At 42.3% G+C, this 18,218-nt stretch overlaps 1 long non-coding RNA gene across 1 annotated transcript; it reads left to right on the forward strand.

The window, feature by feature from the left end:
• The first annotated feature begins 225 nt into the window (after positions 1–225).
• Positions 226–15,957, forward strand: LOC137306435 (uncharacterized). Its single transcript, XR_010958881.1, has 3 exons — positions 226–302; positions 6,331–6,377; positions 15,393–15,957. It is a non-coding gene; the product is annotated as an uncharacterized lncRNA (long non-coding RNA).
• The last annotated feature ends 2,261 nt before the right edge of the window (positions 15,958–18,218 follow it).

Consider the following 18,218-nt stretch of genomic DNA (forward strand, 5'->3'; position numbering starts at 1 on the left):
GTGTTCCTCTAATAATTTCCTAGGTTGACACATTCAAAATCAAAACAAATCTACTGGGTAGCCTGTACAAAATTGAAATTGGTCACGATGGGGGAAAACGTGGTAAGCAGAGCATTAAAGAAAAACATAACCCCATTTGGTGAGCTTTATCTGTGGGAGCCATTATAACAGTTAATGATATTTATCTGCTTGTCAAAGTTTCTAAATACTAAACATTTCTTTACAGGAAGTGGATGGTTCCTTGAAAAGGTTGAGCTAACTAATCCAGTAACCACCGAATGCCATGTTTTTCCATGTAACAGGTGTGTTAAAAATATTATTCATGCCTGGATTGCTTTACTTTTGGTTGTGACCGAACTTTTTAAAAGACTATATTAAACAGTTTACTTTTTATTATTAATTCATTTCAATTCTTTCTATTTATTTTTATTTTATTTCATTAATGCAAGTATAGTTTAATAAGAAACCATAAACTATGAAAGATGAATTTGTTCTTATCATACAGAAAATTATGCACAGCAGCCTTTCGGTTTGTTCACGAGATTAGACCTGAGAAGTTTGTACATCTAAATTGAGAATGCTTGTTATAAAAAATACTGATAACTATCTGATATTTACTGCAAATAGAAAAATGATCACTACAATATATTTGACTGGTATATTGTAATAAAATGTGGTAAATTAATTATGTGAATGTTTCACTACAGTAAACCATTTTTATGTGATATACATAACATCGGGATCAACCAAACGGCATTGTAATGAAGTATAGACTATAATAAGAGTAACGTAATACAATTGCAAATTATATGAAGATGGTGACGCTTTGCTAAAGCAGTTTAAACTAATATGAGAACAGTCAGAATTCCCAGGGCATGGTTCCCAGCTCCTGCTTCCTATTGCTGCTGCTCTAAGTGATTGAACGCCTCTGCACACTGTGGGTAAAAATTATAGCGAGATCAGGAATTCCCAGTCACAGAGTAATGCAATGTTCAGCAACAGGAGATAAGAGTTGGAAGTGATGAACTTGACCTTGCTGCCCACCTCCACCCTAGGTACTGCACTGCCAGTCGATGTCAAGATTACCACTGCCCAGAAATTATATGCTGCCATTTCAGGCAACCTCTGGAGACAGCAGTAACATTACTCAATTGACTATACACAGATACATTAAGAAAATCAGAGGTGTACTGTTTGCTAGAGCAAGGCAGTTCATCCACTTCCCCGTGAACAACGGGCAGCAGCATGACAAGGCACTGCAATTTTACAGAGTATAGAATTCCCCAAAGTACCAGGGGTCACAGGTTGAACCTACATCAACAGGAAAGGATTCCACTTGCTCAATGTCCAGCTTGTTTATGACCAGCAGCATCACATCATGCAAGTTTTCCTGGCAGTGCTGCCACACTGCCTTCATTTTAGTTACCACACTCTGCCACTACTCTCTCAACCAGAAAGGCAGGTGGATCATGGAAGACCAAAGTAATCATTTAGATTCATGGCTGAAAACACCTGTGTGCTTTCCCAGGACACCAACTGAGCACTGCGACAATGAGTTCCACTCCTCCACAAAAGCCATAATAGAGCACACAATTAGAATTCTGAAAGTATACTTCAGGTCAGGAAGGCCCTGCAAATAGTAAGGTTCTAAGGATAGTGCTTTACAAAGATGCCTTCTCATGGATGCCCTAGAGGAGGAAAGCACCCAAAGGCAGCAGGGGAATCAGGCAAATGAGCAGTAGCACCACGAAGAGGGTACGGAGGATGTAAGACACGTTCGTGCCAATCTGTTACAGGAGACTCTTTCTTGATGACCACACTGTATGAATAACCCTGTCTACATTTTCTGTTGCCTCTCAATATGAGCTTCTTGGGATTCAGGTGGCTTTCGTCTCCTGGCAGCTAAGTCCTGAGATGTACCTGCTGCAGGCTGCATCTCTTGTCCTGCCACAAGGGTGGCTTGGCCCTGCCTTCTTTCATGCACAGGCATCTGAGGGAACTGGCAGGAGGGCACACGTGCTGCTGTTCTGCGAGACAACACCATCATGTGACTGCCTTCCTGCAATGCCACTGGTAAGGGAACTGGCTCTGTACGGCCGCTGATAGTGGAATTGTTAACAATCATATTGTTGAAGTCCTGTGTGATACTTTATATCCTAGTCCCAATAGTTCAGAGCCCAGAAGAACCAGTCCTCTTAATCTTGCACCCCGGCCTCTATAGCAGTGGTGTGAGCATGCATGGAGCAAGCATAGACTGCTCTTGGGACCTCTTTGGTGAGGAAGTCCACCGCAGAACTGCCTGAAGCTGCCACATGTTATAGGGTGGCCTGCTGTGCTGTGAAGCCATCTGTCATGGGGTGGCAAATGCCAAGAATGGACTCTTCTACTTGTCCTGCCATATCCTGCAGATTCTGGCGCTGCTCTGCAAGCATCCTTCTTTCAAAAAAGGAATACATGAGATTTGGGTCCCAAGGCTCTTTAGCCGACCTGTTTTCCAGTAAGGAACACCTACTTCCTCAACTTCCACCCCCACCTCCTCCTGTCCACTTGTGCCCTGCGCTTCACCCTATACACAGGAAGGAAGGGAGGGAGGAAGTTTCACAACCTCATGGCATTCCAAAGTGCTGTAGTCACTGTTGTAATTTAGGAAACACAACAGTCAATTTGCACACAAGGTGCCACAAACAGCATCTGATCATGACCAGATAATCTATTTTAGTCATGTTGGTTGAGGGATAAATATTGGCCAGGACGCCGGGTGATCTCCCCTGCTCTTCTTTGAAATAGTGCCTTAGAATCTTTTACATCCACCTGGTTTAACATCTCATCCGAAAGACAGCACCTCCAACAATGCAGCACTCCATCAGTACTGCAGTATTGTGAAGAAGCGTCAGCCTTGATTGTGTACTCAAGACTCTGGAGTGGGACTTGAGCCCACGACCTTTTGACTCAGGGTTGAGAATGCTACCAACTGAGCCACGGCGGGAAGCAGAGAATGATGATGAAATTGCAGCTGGCAGCAGCCCTCCAACTTCCTCATTTCCGGCTCCTTGTAGGTGATTTTAAAGTGGAGTGTACATTGTGCGGGCAGTAGGAAAGGCCCACCTAATGTAGTTAACAACACACCCAAACCATTTTGATGGTCAGTCCTCATTTGCATGGAAGCAGCGGTCTGCTAGCGCAATCTGAGTGCTGACAGGCAGCTTGCCATTCTGGAGTGGCAGGAAATCCAGCAGCCCACAGAAATACATATCATAGAATTATAGAATGGTTACAGCACAGAAGGAGGCCATTCGACCCGTTGTGCCTGTGCTGACTCTTTGTAAGAACAATCCAGTTAGTCCCATTCCCCAGCTCTTTCCCCGTAGCCCTGCAAATTTTTTCCCTTCAACTATTTATCCAATTCCTTGTTGAAAGCCACAATTAAATCTACTTCCACCACCCTTACACGCAGCGCATTTCAGATCATAACTTTACGTTGCTTAAAAAAGGTTTTTCCTGATGTCGCCTTTTGTTTTTTTGCCAATCACCTTAAATCTGTGTCCTCTGGTTCTCGACCCTTCCGCCAATGGGAACAGTTTGTCTTTATTTACTTTATCTAAACCCTTCATGATTTTGAACACTTCTATCAAATTTCCTCTTAACCTTCTCTGCTCTAAGGAGAACTACCCCAGCTTCTCCAGTCTGTCCACGTAACTGAAGTTCCTCATCCCTGGAACCATTCTTGTAAATCCTTTTCTGCACCCTCTCTAAGACCTTCACATCCTTCCTAAAGTGCGGTGCCCAGAATTGGACACAATACTCCAGTTGTGACTGAGCCAGTGTTTTATAAAGGTTCAATATAACTTCCTTGCTTTTGTACTCTACGCCTCTATTTATAAATGATGTGGAGATGCCGGTGATGGACTGGGGTTGACAATTGTAAACAATTTTACAACACCAAGTTATAGTCCAACAATTTTATTTTTAATCCCACAAGCTTTCGGGGGCTTTCCCCTTCCTCAGGCGGTGTGGAAATCCCAGGAGCCCGTATGCTTTTTTAACCGCTTTCTCAACCTGTCCTGCCACCTTCAAAGATTTGTGTACATATACCCCCAGGTCTCTCTGTTCCTGTACCCCCTTTAGAATTGTACCATTTAGTTTACATTTCATCTCCTCATTCTTCCTGCCAAAATGTATCACTTTGCACTTCTCTGCGTTAAATTTCATCTGCCATGCGTCCACCCATTCCACCAGTCTGTCTCTGTCCTCTTGAAGTCTATTACAGTCCTCCTCACTGTTTACTACACTTCCAAGTTTTGTGACATCTGCAAATTTTGAAATTGTGCCCTGTACACTCAAGTCCAAGACATTAATATATATCAATAAAAGTAGTGGTCCTAGTATCGACCCTGGGGAATACCACTGTATACCTTCCTCCAGTCTGAAAAACAGCTGTTCACCACTACTCTCTGTAGTGCTCTTCTACATAGAAGCTGCAACACAAAAACAGGCCATTCAGCCCAATCAGTCCATGTTGTATTTAGCTTCCGTGCAAGTAAATAAGTCTGTGGTGCCGAGCCGGCAGAAATCAATTGAATAAGAGAGCCAGGCCAGGGCAATCAGGTGGGGGCGGGGGTTGCGTGTGCAACAGACAAGAAAGTTAACATTTGGGAGGATTTTTAGCAAGGAGCAGGAAGACCAATGATGCTCATCCTGCTGCCAAAATTCCTCACCGAATTGATTTTCCAAGTCTCCCACTGCAGCCACCAGTGATCCCTTCAAGGGACGCTGATTGTGGCTGCTTTCCATTTGGGGGCAGTGGGCAGGTCCTGCATTGTGAGGGTGCCACACATATCTAGACTAAATTGACATTGGAGTTCTATCTAAGACATAGGTCCCTGATTTGCGCAGTGCCATAGTATGGAGGTAATTTTTAACTTACTGCTGGATTGTAAATCTGCTGTTGTGGGTCAGTGGCTATATAAGATAAAATTTTACTATCAATGGCCAGTCCAGGGGTGGTGGCAATGCAAGAAGAGATATCAGCAAGGCCTTCAAGCTTCCTATTGAACTGTAGCGGATGGAACACCTTACAACATTATTATCCATGTGAGATGATGTACATGTAATTCCTCTGATTTAGTACACTATTCCTGTTGCTCACAGTGTGATCTCCTATATTTGGAGAGTTTGGGTGACCATTTTGCAAACATCTCTGCCCCATTTACAAGCATGATCCTTAACTCCCTGTGGCTCATGGCTTCCACTCCACACTCTTATTCTCACTCTGAGCTTTCTGTCTTTGGCCTCAAACAATGTCGCAATCAGGCCAATGCAAATGTTAGGAACAGTAGCCTGAATTTTCCCCTCCCTACCACCCATTCTATCAGCATAGGTAAACATTCCCCAAAAGTCCAGCTGGTATGTGAGTATATAAGATCCTGCACGTCAAGGTGAAGTACCCTGGTAGTTGCCATGATGCGTTTATAATGAGACTGTCATCTGTACCAGCTTTTTGTAAAATTTAAGGCAGGTCACTGGGTGGATTCTGGGAGATAAAGGTTACCCTCTCCAATCCTCACTAATGATCCTTACAGTAAAGTTGAGGAGAAATACAATGAGGCTCATGTGGCCACAAGAGGCATAATAGAGCACCCCTTTGGAATACTGAAAGCATGATTCCACTGTCTGGACAGATCTGCAGCATACTCCAACACAAGTACTGAGAATAGCCATTGACTGCTGCATAATCATGCATTGAAGAGAGGAATCAGTTGAAGGAAGAGGAGAAATCACCAAGGGAAAGGGGGGAGCAGGGAAGAGGATATAGAGCGAGATACTGATGAGGTAGGAGAGCGAGGATCATCCACAGGCTTACCCTGTGCCTGGCCCAAGAAGTGTCAGAAGAGTTATGACAAGGGACACATTCTCTTGTAAGTAATAAACAATCATTTGCATCTGCATAAAGACCCCAATATTTACAATTGGCAATACCTCCCCACAACTTTGCAAACTGGGCAATCCAATTTCTTGGAGTTTCCTCATAACACACCACTATTGCCAAGGGAATAAAGGAATGCATTTTGGGAATTTAGGCACATAGTCCCCATGATTTTCCACCCATTGAAATAAATGTGTTTAAGGACTATAGCTGATTGTTGATATGCTTAAGAGCCATTGTGAAACCACATAAACCACCCAACCACCTACCTTGTTTATTATTGAGTGTTTCATTTATTTATTTTTACACCTACACTTGTGGTGCCTGATTATTTAATCTGATATGTGATTGATGCTTTGAATTGCTGATAATCACTATAACACTTTGTCAATGCGATTTTCTTTCAGGTGGCTCACTCTGGATGCAGGGACTGTTGTACAACTTTATTTAGGAGGTTTGAATATATTTTATTTATGATCGTACAGTCTGTCAGTGTCAACACCGCTGAAGCAAGTAAAATGTTCCGTTTAGCCATTCATTCCCCATTAAGTAAACTGCATTAATAATTACATGTTCTTATTTCTGCAGCATTACATTACATATAAATGCCTAGGAATTTACACCAATTCATTTCTTGCAAAGGACTTGCATTAGATGATAAGATGAAGTCGCAGTGAGATTCTTAGGACCACTGGATCTGTTGTTTGATAACAGCAGGAAATCTATATCTATATTATTAAAAAATGGAATAACATTTTGAGCCAGGTGATTAATTGGCTATAAATACTGCTCTCTAGCAAACTGATTGGTTGGCTGTCAATGTTGGCCAATAAGCTTGCTAGAAAGTGACACAATGGAGACCAACCAACCTGTTGAAATAAGGATCATATTGCCATAGATGATGTTCGAAAGCTCAAGGTAAAAATTGTTATCAATTACCAGCTTGCTAGCCTTCCCAGAAGGTCAAAATCCTGCCATCTTTAAATATTTCATTCTTATTGAACAGAGAAATCAGAGAAAGATTTCATTATATTGTAAAGCCTTTTTAAAGACTTTATGCCTATTTATCAGTGCAAAAGCAAATATTTTTATTTAACTTATTCTCAATTTCTGTCCATAAGCAACTCAACAGGAGATCAACTAATTATCCAAAATCTACTTTCCATTGCCAGATTTTGTAGATTTATGAAACACTTGGAGCGGGTGGGTGGATTTTCGTGTGGGAAACCCGGAAGTGAAGTGAGCAGGTCATTCAATATGATCATGACTGATCCTCTATCTCAATACCATATTCCCGCTCTCTCCCCACACCCCTTGATGCCTTTTGTGTCCAGAAATCTATCTAGCTCCTTCTTAAATATATTCAGTGACTTGGCCTCCACAGCCTTCTGTGGCAGATAATTCCACAGGTTCACCACCCTCTGAGTGAAGAAATTTCTCCTCATCTCAGTCCTAAATGTCCTACCCCGTATCCTGAGACTGTGACACCTCGTTCTGGACCCCCCAGCCAGGGGAAACATCCTCCCTGCATCCAGTCTGTCTGGCCCCGTCAGAATTTTACAGGTTTCAATGAGATCCCCTCTCATTCTTCTAAACTCGAGTGAATACAGGCCGAGTCGACCCAATCTCTCCTCATACGACAGTCCTGCCATCCCAGGAATCAGTCTGGTGAACCTTCGCTGCACTCCCTCCATGGCAAGTATATCCTTTCTTAGGTAAGGAGACCAAAACTGCACACAATACTCCAAGTGTGATCTCACCAAGTCCCTGTATAACTGCAGCGAGACATCCTTGCTGCTGTACTCAAAACCTCTTGTAATGAAGGCCAACATACCATTTGCCTTCCTAACTGCTTGCTGCACCTGCATGTTTGCTTTCAGTGACTGGTGTACAAGGACACCCAGGTCCCTATATCCATCAACATTTCCCAATCTATCACCATTTAAATAATACTCAGCCTTTCTGTTTTTCCTTCTTAAGTGGATAACTTCACATTTAGAGATCAGGAGTGGACACACTGGCTGATTTTCCATTCACTAATCCAGGGTGTTAAGCCCCTTGCTGCTGCCAAACTGAGTATCACATGTTACATGCCTACAGTTCCACACGCAGTAATTTGCCAATCTCATATGTCCCATCAGACTGAAGGCCAGATGCTTCATTGCAAGGAGAAACTGCAGGCTATTCTTACACAATTCCATGCTACTAGTCAGTGCATCATTGATAAAACGATGGGAGCAGGTCTCTGCTCACTTTCTCATCTAGGGAATGGTGGTTGACATGAGGCATCAAATAAAGCAAAAAATGGAATGGGGCAAACTATTTGGTTAACTACATGAGAATGATTTGTTTAAAGTACATACATCTGAGCACCTCAATGACTCACCAAGTTTATCCACTGAATAGCTATGTCCTATATAGGAAGTCCCAGGTTCAATTCCCAGTTTGAACTGAGCTAGCTGATCTCAGTTTGGCAGCAGCAAGGGGTTTAACACCCTAGATTAGTGAAGGGAAAATCAGCCAGTGTGTCCAATCCTGATTAATATCCCATGACCTTTGCTGGAAGTATCATAGTAGGTACAGTACAGGAGGAAGCCATTCGGTCCATCATGCCTGTGCCAGCTCTTTGAAAGAGCTATCCAATTAGTCCCATTCCCTTGCTCTTTCCCCATAGCCCTGTAAATTTTTCCACTTCAAGTATTTATCCAATTCCCTTTTGAAAGTTACTATTAAATCTGCTTCCACCACCCTTTCAGACAATGCTTTCCAGGTCATACCAACTCGCTGTGTAAAAAAATGTTTCCTCATGTCGCTTCTGGCTCTTTTGCCGATCACCTTAAACCTGTGTCTTCTGGTTACTGACCCTTCTGCCACTGGAAACAGTTTGTCCTTATTTATTCTGTCAAAACCGTTCATGATTTTGAACACCTCTATCAAATCTCCCCTCAGCCTTCTCTGCTCTGAGGAGAACAACCCCAGCTTCTCCAGTCTCTCCAAATAACTGAAGTCCCTGGTCCCTGATACCATTCTAGTAAATATCTTCTGCACCCTCTCTACAGTCTTGACATCCTTCCTAAAGTGTGGTGCCCAGAATTGAAAACAATACTCCAGCCACTCCTCATTGTTGGTTGTCTAGAAGTATATGGGGCAAGATAAAGCAGAAAAAGAAAGCTTATGACTGTCACAGAAAACTAAATACTGCAGAAAGCCTAGAGGAGTATAGAAAGTACAGGGATGACATAAGAAAGGAAATAAGGAAAGCAAAGAGAGGGCATGAAAAAATATTAGCTAGTAAGATTAAAGAAAACCCAAAGATGTTTTATCAGTACATTAAGAACAAGAGGATAGCTAAGGAAAAGGTGGGACCTATCAGGGATGATAAGGGTAACTTGTGTGTAGAAGCAGAGGATGTGGGTAGGGTTTTAAATGAATATTTTGTCTTCGTATTCACAAAGGAAAGGGATGATCCGGACGTAGTAGTTAAAGAGGAGAGATGTGAAATATTGGATAAGGTACACATAACGAGAGAGGAAGTATTAGAGGGACTGGAATCCTTGAAAGTTGATAAGTCACCAGGGCCGGATGGATTGTTTCCTAGGCTATTGAAGGAAGCCAGGGAGGAAATAGCGGATGCTCTGAGGATCATTTTCCAATCCTCACTAGATACAGGGGAGGTACCGGAGGACTGGAAGACTGCAAATGTAGTACCATTGTTTAAAAAGGGTGCGAGGTCAGTCTTACCTCGGTGGTGGGCAAACTATTAGAATCAATACTGAGAGATAGGATAAACTGTCACTTGGAAAGGCATGGTTTAATCAGGGATAGTCAGCATGGATTTGTTCAGGGAAGGTCATGCCTTACAAATCTGACAAGGAGGATTGATGAGGGTAGTGCAGTGGATGTTGTCTACATGGATTTTAGTAAGGCATTTGACAAGGTCCCACATGGCAGTCTGGTCAGAAAGGTAAAAGCCCATGGGATACATGGAAATGTGGCGAATTGGATCCTAAATTAGCATAGTAACAGGAAACAAAGGGTAAAAGTCAATGGATGTCTTTGCGAATGGAAATCGTTTCCAGTGTGTGCTACAGGGCTCAGTGTTGGGTCCCTTGCTGTTTGTGGTATATATTAATGATTTGGACTTGAATGTAGGGGACATGATTAGCAAATTTGCAGATGACACAAAAATTGGCCATGTAGTTGATAGTGAAGAGGATAGCTGTAGACTCCAAGAAGATATCAATGGGTTGGTGGAGTGGGTGGAAAAGTGGCAAATGGAGTTCAACCCAGAGAAGTGTGAGATAATGCACTCAGGGAGGGCAAACAGTAAAAGGGAATATGCAGTAAACGGGAATATATTGAGAGGGGTAGAGCAAGTGAGAGACTTTGGAGTGAATGTGCACAGGTCCCTGAAGGTGGCAGTACAGGTAGATAAGGTTGTGAAGAAGGCATACAGAATGCTCTCCGTTATTAGCCGAGGTATAGAATACAAAAGCAGGGATGTAATGATGGATCTGTATAAAACGCTGGTAAGGCCACAGCTGGAGCATTGTACGCAGTTCTGGTCACCACATTACAGGAAGGATGTAATCGCTCTGGAGAGAGTGCAGAGAAGATTTACAAGATTGTTGCCAGGGCTTGAAAATTGCAGTTACGAGGAGAGATTGGATAGGCTGGGGTTGTTTTCCTTGGAGCAGGGGAGGCTGAGGGGAGACTTGATTGAGGTGTACAAAATTATGAGGGGCCCAGATAGAGTAGACAGGAAGTACCTGTTTCCCGTAGCGGAGAGTTCAAGAACTAGAGAACATAGATTTAAGCTGATTGCCGGAAGGATTAGAGGGGACATGAGGAAAAACCTTTTTACCCAGAGGGTGGTGAGTGTATGGAATTCGCTGCCCGAATTGGTGGTGGAGGCAGGGACCCTCAACTCTTTTAAAAAGTACCTGGACCTGCACCTAAAGTGCTGTAAGCTGCAGGGCTATGGACCGGGTGCTGGAAAGTGGGATTAGAATGGGCACCAGGTTGTTCTATGGTTCTATGGTTCTTTTCTTCCTACCAAAATGTATCACTTCATACTTCTCTGAATTAAAGTTTCATCTGCCATGTTCTGCCTGTTTCACCATTCTGTCTATGTCCTCCTGAAGTCTGTTACTATCCTCCACATTATTTACTATATTTCCGAATTTCATGTCATCTGCAAATTTGAAATTATACCCTCTATACCCAAGTTCAGGTCACTAATATATATCAAAAAGAGCAGTGGTCCTAATACGACCCCTGGGGAACACCACTATACTTCTGTCCAGTCTGAAAAACAACTGTTCACCTCTGCTCTCTGTCCCTTAGCCAATTTTGTATCCACGCTGCCACTCTCCCTTTAATCCCATGAGCTTTAATTTTGCCAACAAGTCTATTACGTGGTATTTTATCAAATGCCTTTTGAAAGTCCATATACACATCAACCACACTACCCTCATCAACTCTCTCTGTCACTTCATCAAAGAACTGAATCAAGTTAGTCAACACGATTCTCCTTTAACAAATCCGTGCTGACTTCCATTTATTAGCCCATACTTTTCCAAGTGCCAATTAATTTTGTCCCGGATTAGGAACATAGTAACAGGAGTAGTCCCTTGAGCTTGTTCCACCATTCAATGAGATCATGGCTAATCTGTGACCTAACTCCATATACCTGCGTTAGCCCCATATCCCTTAATGCCTTTGGTTAACAAAAATCTATCAATCTCAGATTTAAAATTAACAATTGAGCTAGCATCATCTGCCATTTGCGGAAGAGAGTTCCAAACTTCTACTACCTTTTGCGTGTTTCTTAACTCCACTCCTGAAAGTCCTGGCTCTAATTTTTAGGCTATGTCCCTGAGTCCTAGACTCCCCAACCAGCGGAAATAGTTTCTCTCTATCTATCCTATCAGTTCCCCTTAATATCTTCAAAACTTCGATCAAATCACCCCTTAATCATCTAGATTCCAGGGAATACAATCCTAATTTGTGTAATTTCTCCTCGTAATTTAAGTCTTAGAGTCCAAGAATCATTCTAGTAAATCTACGCTACACTCCCTCCAAGGCCAATATATCCTTCCTAGTGATTATTGTCTCTGTATAAGTTTTCCCACCAGCGACGTTAGACTGCCTGGCCTGTAATTGCCGGGTTTATCGCACTCCCCTTTTTTGAATGGGGTGTAACATTTGCAATCCTCCAGTCCTCTGGCATTGCCTCCATATCTTAGGAGGATTGGAAGATTGTGGCCAGAACCTCTGCAATTTCCACCCTTCCCTCAGTAATCTAGGATGCATTCCATCTGGACCGGGTGACTTTTCTACTTTGAGTACTGCCAATCTTTTAAGTACCTCCTCTTTATCTATTTTTATCATATCCAATAACGCTACATCTCCTCCTTTGCTGCTACATTGGCAGCACCCTTTTCTCTAGTGAAGACCGATGTGAAGTATTCATTTAGTACCTCAGCCAAGCCTTATGCCTCCACAAGATAGCAAGAGTTTCTACAGTTATATAAAAAGAAAAAGGGTGGCTCAGGCAAAAGTAGGTCCCTTAGAGGATGAGACTGGGAAATTAATGGTGGGAAACATGGAGATGGCAAAAATGCTGAACAAATATTTTGTTTCAGTCTTTACGGTAGAGAACACTAAGAATATCCCAACACTGGACAAACAGGGGGCTCTAGGGGGGGAGGAGCTTAATACGATTAAAATCACTAAGGAATTGGTACTCAGTAAATTAATGGGACTCAAGGCAGATAAATCCCCTGGACCTGATGGCTTACATCCCAGGGTCTTGAGGGAAGTGGCAGTAGGGATTGTGGATGCTTTGGTAATAATTTTCCAAAATTCTCTGGACTCGGCAAAGGTCCCGGCAGATTGGAAAACTGCTAATGTAACACCGTTATTTAAAAAGGGTAGTAGGCAGAAGGCTGGAAATTATAGACCAGTTAGCCTAACATCTGTGGTGGGTAAAATTTTGGAGTCTATTATTAAGGAGACAGTAGCGGAACATTTGGATAAACATAATTTAATAGGACAAAGTCAGCATGGCTTTATGAAGGGGAAGTCATGTCTGACAAATTTGCTTGAGTTCTTTGAGGATATAACGTACAGAGTGGATAAAGGGGAACCAGTGGATGTGGTGTATTTAGACTTCCAGAAGGCATTCGACAAGGTGCCACATAAAAGATTATTGCTCAAGATAAAGAATCACTGGATTGGGGGTAATATTCTGGCATGGGTGGAGGATTGGTTATCTAACAGGAAGCAGAGAGTTGGGATAAATGGTACATTCTCGGACTGGCAACCAGTAGCCAGTGGTGTTCCGCAGGGGTCGGTGCTGGGTCCCCAACTCTTTACAATCTATATTAACGATTTGGAGGAGGGGACCAAGTGTAATATATCAAAGTTTGCAGATGATACAAAGATGGGAGGGAAAGTAGAGAGTGAAGAGGACATAAAATACCTACAAGGGGATATAGACAGGCTGGGTGAGTGGGCGGAGATTTGGCAGATGCAATACAATATTGGAAAATGTGAGGTTATGCACTTTGGCAGGAAAAATCGGAGAGCAAGTTATTATCTCAATGGTGAGAAACTGGAAAGTACTGCAGTACAAAGGGATCTGGGGGTCCTAGTGCAAGAAAATCAAAAGGTTAGTATGCAGGTGCAACAGGTGATCAAGAAGGCCAACGGAATGTTGGCTTTTATTGCTCGGGGGATAGAATATAAAAACAGGGAGGTATTGCTGCAGTTATATAAGGTATTAGTGAGACCGCACCTGGAATACTGCATACAGTTTTGGTGTCCATACTTAAGAAAAGACATACTTGCTCTCGAGGCAGTACAAAGAAGGTTCACTTGGTTAATCCCGGGGATGAGGGGGGCGGACATATGAGGAGAGGTTGAGTAGATTGGGACTCTACTCATTGGAGTTCAGAAGAATGAGAGGCGATCTTATTGAAACATATAAGATTGTGAAGGGGCTTGATCGGGTGGATGCGGTAAGGATGTTCCCAAGGATGGGTGAAACTAGAACGAGGGGGCATAATCTTAGAATAAGGGGCTGCTCTTTCAAAACTGAGATGAGGAGAAACTTCTTCACTCAGAGGGTGGTAGGTCTGTGGAATTTGCTGCCCCAGGAAGCTGTGGAAGCTACATCATTAAATAAATTTAAAACAGAAATAGACAGTTTCCTAGAAGTAAAGGGAATTAGGGGTTACGGGGAGCGGGCAGGAAATTGGACATGATTTTAGATTTGAGGTTAGGACCAGATCAGCCATGATCTTATTGAATGGCGGAGCAGGCTCGAGGGGCCGATTGGCCTACTCCTGCTCCTATTTCTTATGCTCTTATGTTCTTATGCACAAGAAAATCTCCTTTTTTGACCCTAATCGGTCCCACGCTTCCTTTGACTACCCTTTTATTATTTATAGGTTTATAAAAGACTCTTGGGTTCCCTTTTATGTTAGCTGCTAATCTATTCTCATGCTCTCTTTTTGCGCCTCTTATTTAGATCTCCTCTGTACTTTTTGTATTCAGCCTGGTTCTCTATTGTATTATGAATCTTACATTTGTCATATGCCTCCTTTTTCTGTTTAATTTTAATCTTTCTATCTTTAGTCATCCAGGGAGCTCTAGCTTTAGATGCCGTTCTTTTCCCCCTCGTAGGAATGTGCCTGTTCTGCACCCGAACCATCTCCTCCTTAAAGGCCTCCCATTGTTCAATTACTGTTTTGTCTTACCATTTTTTGATTCCAATCCACCTGGGCAAGATCCCTTTTTAACTCACTGAAATTAGCCCACCCCCCAGTTAAGTATTTTCACATTTGATTGTTCCTTGTCCTTCTCCATAACTATTCTAAACCTAATGGGCCATAAATTTTTCTGAGCCATGTACCAGCAGTGGTCGCTGCTCAATAGATTTTAATTCACCCACTAAGTTACCGTGTTCTCTTTGGCAGCAAATTCCTGGAACTGCGAGTTCAATTAACTTCACTGTTCTTTCCTGGGCTGTGCGAGTGGTGAAAGGAGCTCTAAGGCCCCTAACCAATCAGCTTGAAACGAGCCACAAGAACCAGGAATTGCAGTTCATTCACATTCATGTAACCTTTCTATGATTCTATGAGTCAACTCCTTTGGAGAGGAGCAGAAACAAAACTAAAAAAAATTGATCATAAAAGAGAAAAGTACACATATTCATTCAAAAATGGATTGATTGGAAAATAGACAATAACTTCAACCTAAGCTCTTTTTATAAACTAACAGTTTTTCATTATAACATGTGTGGAACGAATGGATGTCTGAGCATATGTTATCTTTGAATGAATGTTTTCATTAACTGACTACCCATTACCAATATATAGCTTGCAGTCATGCGTTTTTCAGTTAGCTACCAGTTTATCTAATGTACTGTTCATTAAAATTATATTCATAAATTCTTTTCCAGAAAACTACCCAAGAAAATAAAAAATCTGCACATTATACTGGTAACAACGACAATGATATATCTACAAAGCATTGAAAATCAAGTACAAACCAGTGAGGTGAAATACTTATGTGCCAAGTTTTTTCACTGAACCTTTATAAATAAACTTGCAAAAGAAATCCAAACATCATTAGGTTCTGATATGATTCTTGTGATATGCCTTTCTTGATGTTCTTTCTGGTAAATGTAGACTGTTCTAAATAAGTAAAACTATAATGATGCAAGATTCAGCAGGAAAACTTAAACTTCGGACTAAAAAGTCCGCAGTAGTGATTGTGAGGTCTGGCACTCCCAGGAGGGATTGGCACTTACAGGGAGCCCATCTCAGGAAATCATGGGCCCCACCTGTGATTTTCTGAGATATGCTTCCTGTGAATTCCTCTCCCCATTGGATCATGGAATCACCCCTCTGCTGTATACTTTGTATGAAGATAATGAGGACTTTTAAATAAATCATTTTTTAAATAAAAAATACATTTAGTTTCATAGCATAAAATAAGCTATGCTGCAGTTTCAGAAAACACGATGCTTGATAATAAACCAAAATGTTTTTAAGCTTTCTTTTAAAAGGCAGACTTTTTAATTTTGAAGGTTTAAAATTTTTGTAATGATTACCTGTTATATTAATAATTAAAAGTTAAAAGACAAATAATGGACCGCAAATATGATTGGCCATTGAGTTCAGTATTGTTAAAAATCAATTAAGTACATAATCATGTTGTTAATATATTTTCTTTAAATGCTTACCGAATAAAAACAACTGTAATTCAAATGTTGTTTTTGGCACCTAAAATGTATTTTGCTCAGAATTTTTTCCTTGGTTTAATAAAAAAATGAATTATATTGATTTTTCTGAAGTTTTCAGCTGTTATTTTTAGCATAATTTTTTACCTTAAGCCCCTCTATCCTTACCTAGAAGAACAAGTACATGGAGTTCATGGACTTCTTTGTCACTAAGATTGAGACCGTCTGTTCAGCTGCCCCTGCCACATTCCCCCTTCCCATTGCCAACCAAGCCATGGAACCCCCTGCCCTAGCCATGAACCTGTATCTTTCTCTAGTTTTTCTCATGTCTCACCTCGTGTTTTCTCCAAGCTCATCTTGTCTATGAGTCCCACCTCCTGCTCTCTCGACCCTATCCCCACTAAACTACAGAGCATCCAACTTCCCTTCCTGGCCCCCGTCCTAACTGGTATTGTAAATGGTTCCCTCTACTCAGGTGCTGTCCCCTCCCTTTCAAAACCGCCATCATCACCCCCTCTTCAAAAAAATCACTCTTGACCCCTCTGTCATTGCAAACTACCACCCCATCTCCAACCTTCCTTTACTCTCCAAACTCCTTGAATGTATTGTTGCCTCCCAAATCCATGCCTATCTTTCCTGCAACTCCATGTTTGAACTTCTCCAATCAGGTTTCTGCCCCTGCCACAGCACTGAAACAGCTGTAATCAAAGTCACAAATTACATCCTCTGCGATTCTGACCGTGATGCACTACCCCTCCATTTCGTTCTCGACCTCTCTGCAGTCTTTGATATAGTCAACCATGCCATTCACCACAACACCTCTCCTCCGCTGTACAGCCAAGTAGGACCGCCCTGGTCTGGTTCCGCTCTTACCTATCCAATCATAGCCAGACAATCTCCTTCGATAGCTTCTCTCCCCAAATCACACCGTTACCTCTGGAATCCCCTCCTATTCCTCGTGTATGTGCTGCCCTTCAGCGATATCATCTGAAGACATGACATCAGCTCGCACATGTAACAACCAGCTCTTCCTCACCATCACCTGTATCGACTCCTCCCCTCCTGTTTGACATCCAGTCCTGGATCAGCCACAATTTCATCCAATTAAACCAAATCCGTTGTCTTCAGACCCCCACCCCCTTAAATCCGTTCCCTCGCTACCGATTCCATCCCCCTCCCTGGCCACTGTCTCAGGCTGAAGCAGACAGTTCGCAACCTAGGGAACCTATCTGATCCTAAGCTCAGCTTCCAATGCCATATCCTTTCCATCACAAAGACTGCATAATCCCACCTCTGTAACATCGCCCGTCCACACCTTTGCCTCAGTCCGTCGAAACCCTCATCTGTTCCTTTATCACCTCTACAGTCCACTATGCTAATGCTCTCCTGGCCATCCTCCCATCCTCCATAAAAATCAGCTTATCCAAAAATTTGCTGCCTGTATCCTAACCCACACCAAGTCCCACTCACCCGTCATCCCTATCCACGCTTATTTGAATTGGCTCCCGGTCTACTAACATCTTTAATTTAAAATTGGCAACCTCATGCTCAAATCCTTCCATGGCCTCGGCCCTCCCTATCTTTATAACCTCTTCCAACCATAAAACTCTCCGAGAATTCTGCATTCCTCCAATTCTGGCCTCTTATGCTCCCACTCCCTTCGCCCCACATTAGCAGGCATGCCTTTAGTTGTCTAGCTCCTAAGATCTGGAATTCCCTCCCTAAACCTCTCTGCCTCTCCATCTCTTTCTCCTCCTTTAAGACCCTCCTTAAAACCTACCTCTTTGACCAAACCTTTAGTCACCCCTCCTAATATCTTCTTCTTTGGCTCGATGTCAATTTTTGTCTAATTAGGCGTCTGTGAAGCTCCTTGAGACATATTCCTATGTTAAAGACGCTGTATAAATGCAAATAGTTGTTGTACTTTCATGTAACTCAGGTAGTCCCAAGGAGAAGTACAAATACAAGTTAAGATAGGTTTAAGAGTTCATACATAAGGTGCAACCATGGTGCACTAAAGTTGTTGTACATACAAACATTGTG

Source organism: Heptranchias perlo, chromosome 3, assembly GCF_035084215.1.
Source record: "Heptranchias perlo isolate sHepPer1 chromosome 3, sHepPer1.hap1, whole genome shotgun sequence".
Lineage (NCBI taxonomy): Eukaryota > Metazoa > Chordata > Chondrichthyes > Hexanchiformes > Hexanchidae > Heptranchias > Heptranchias perlo.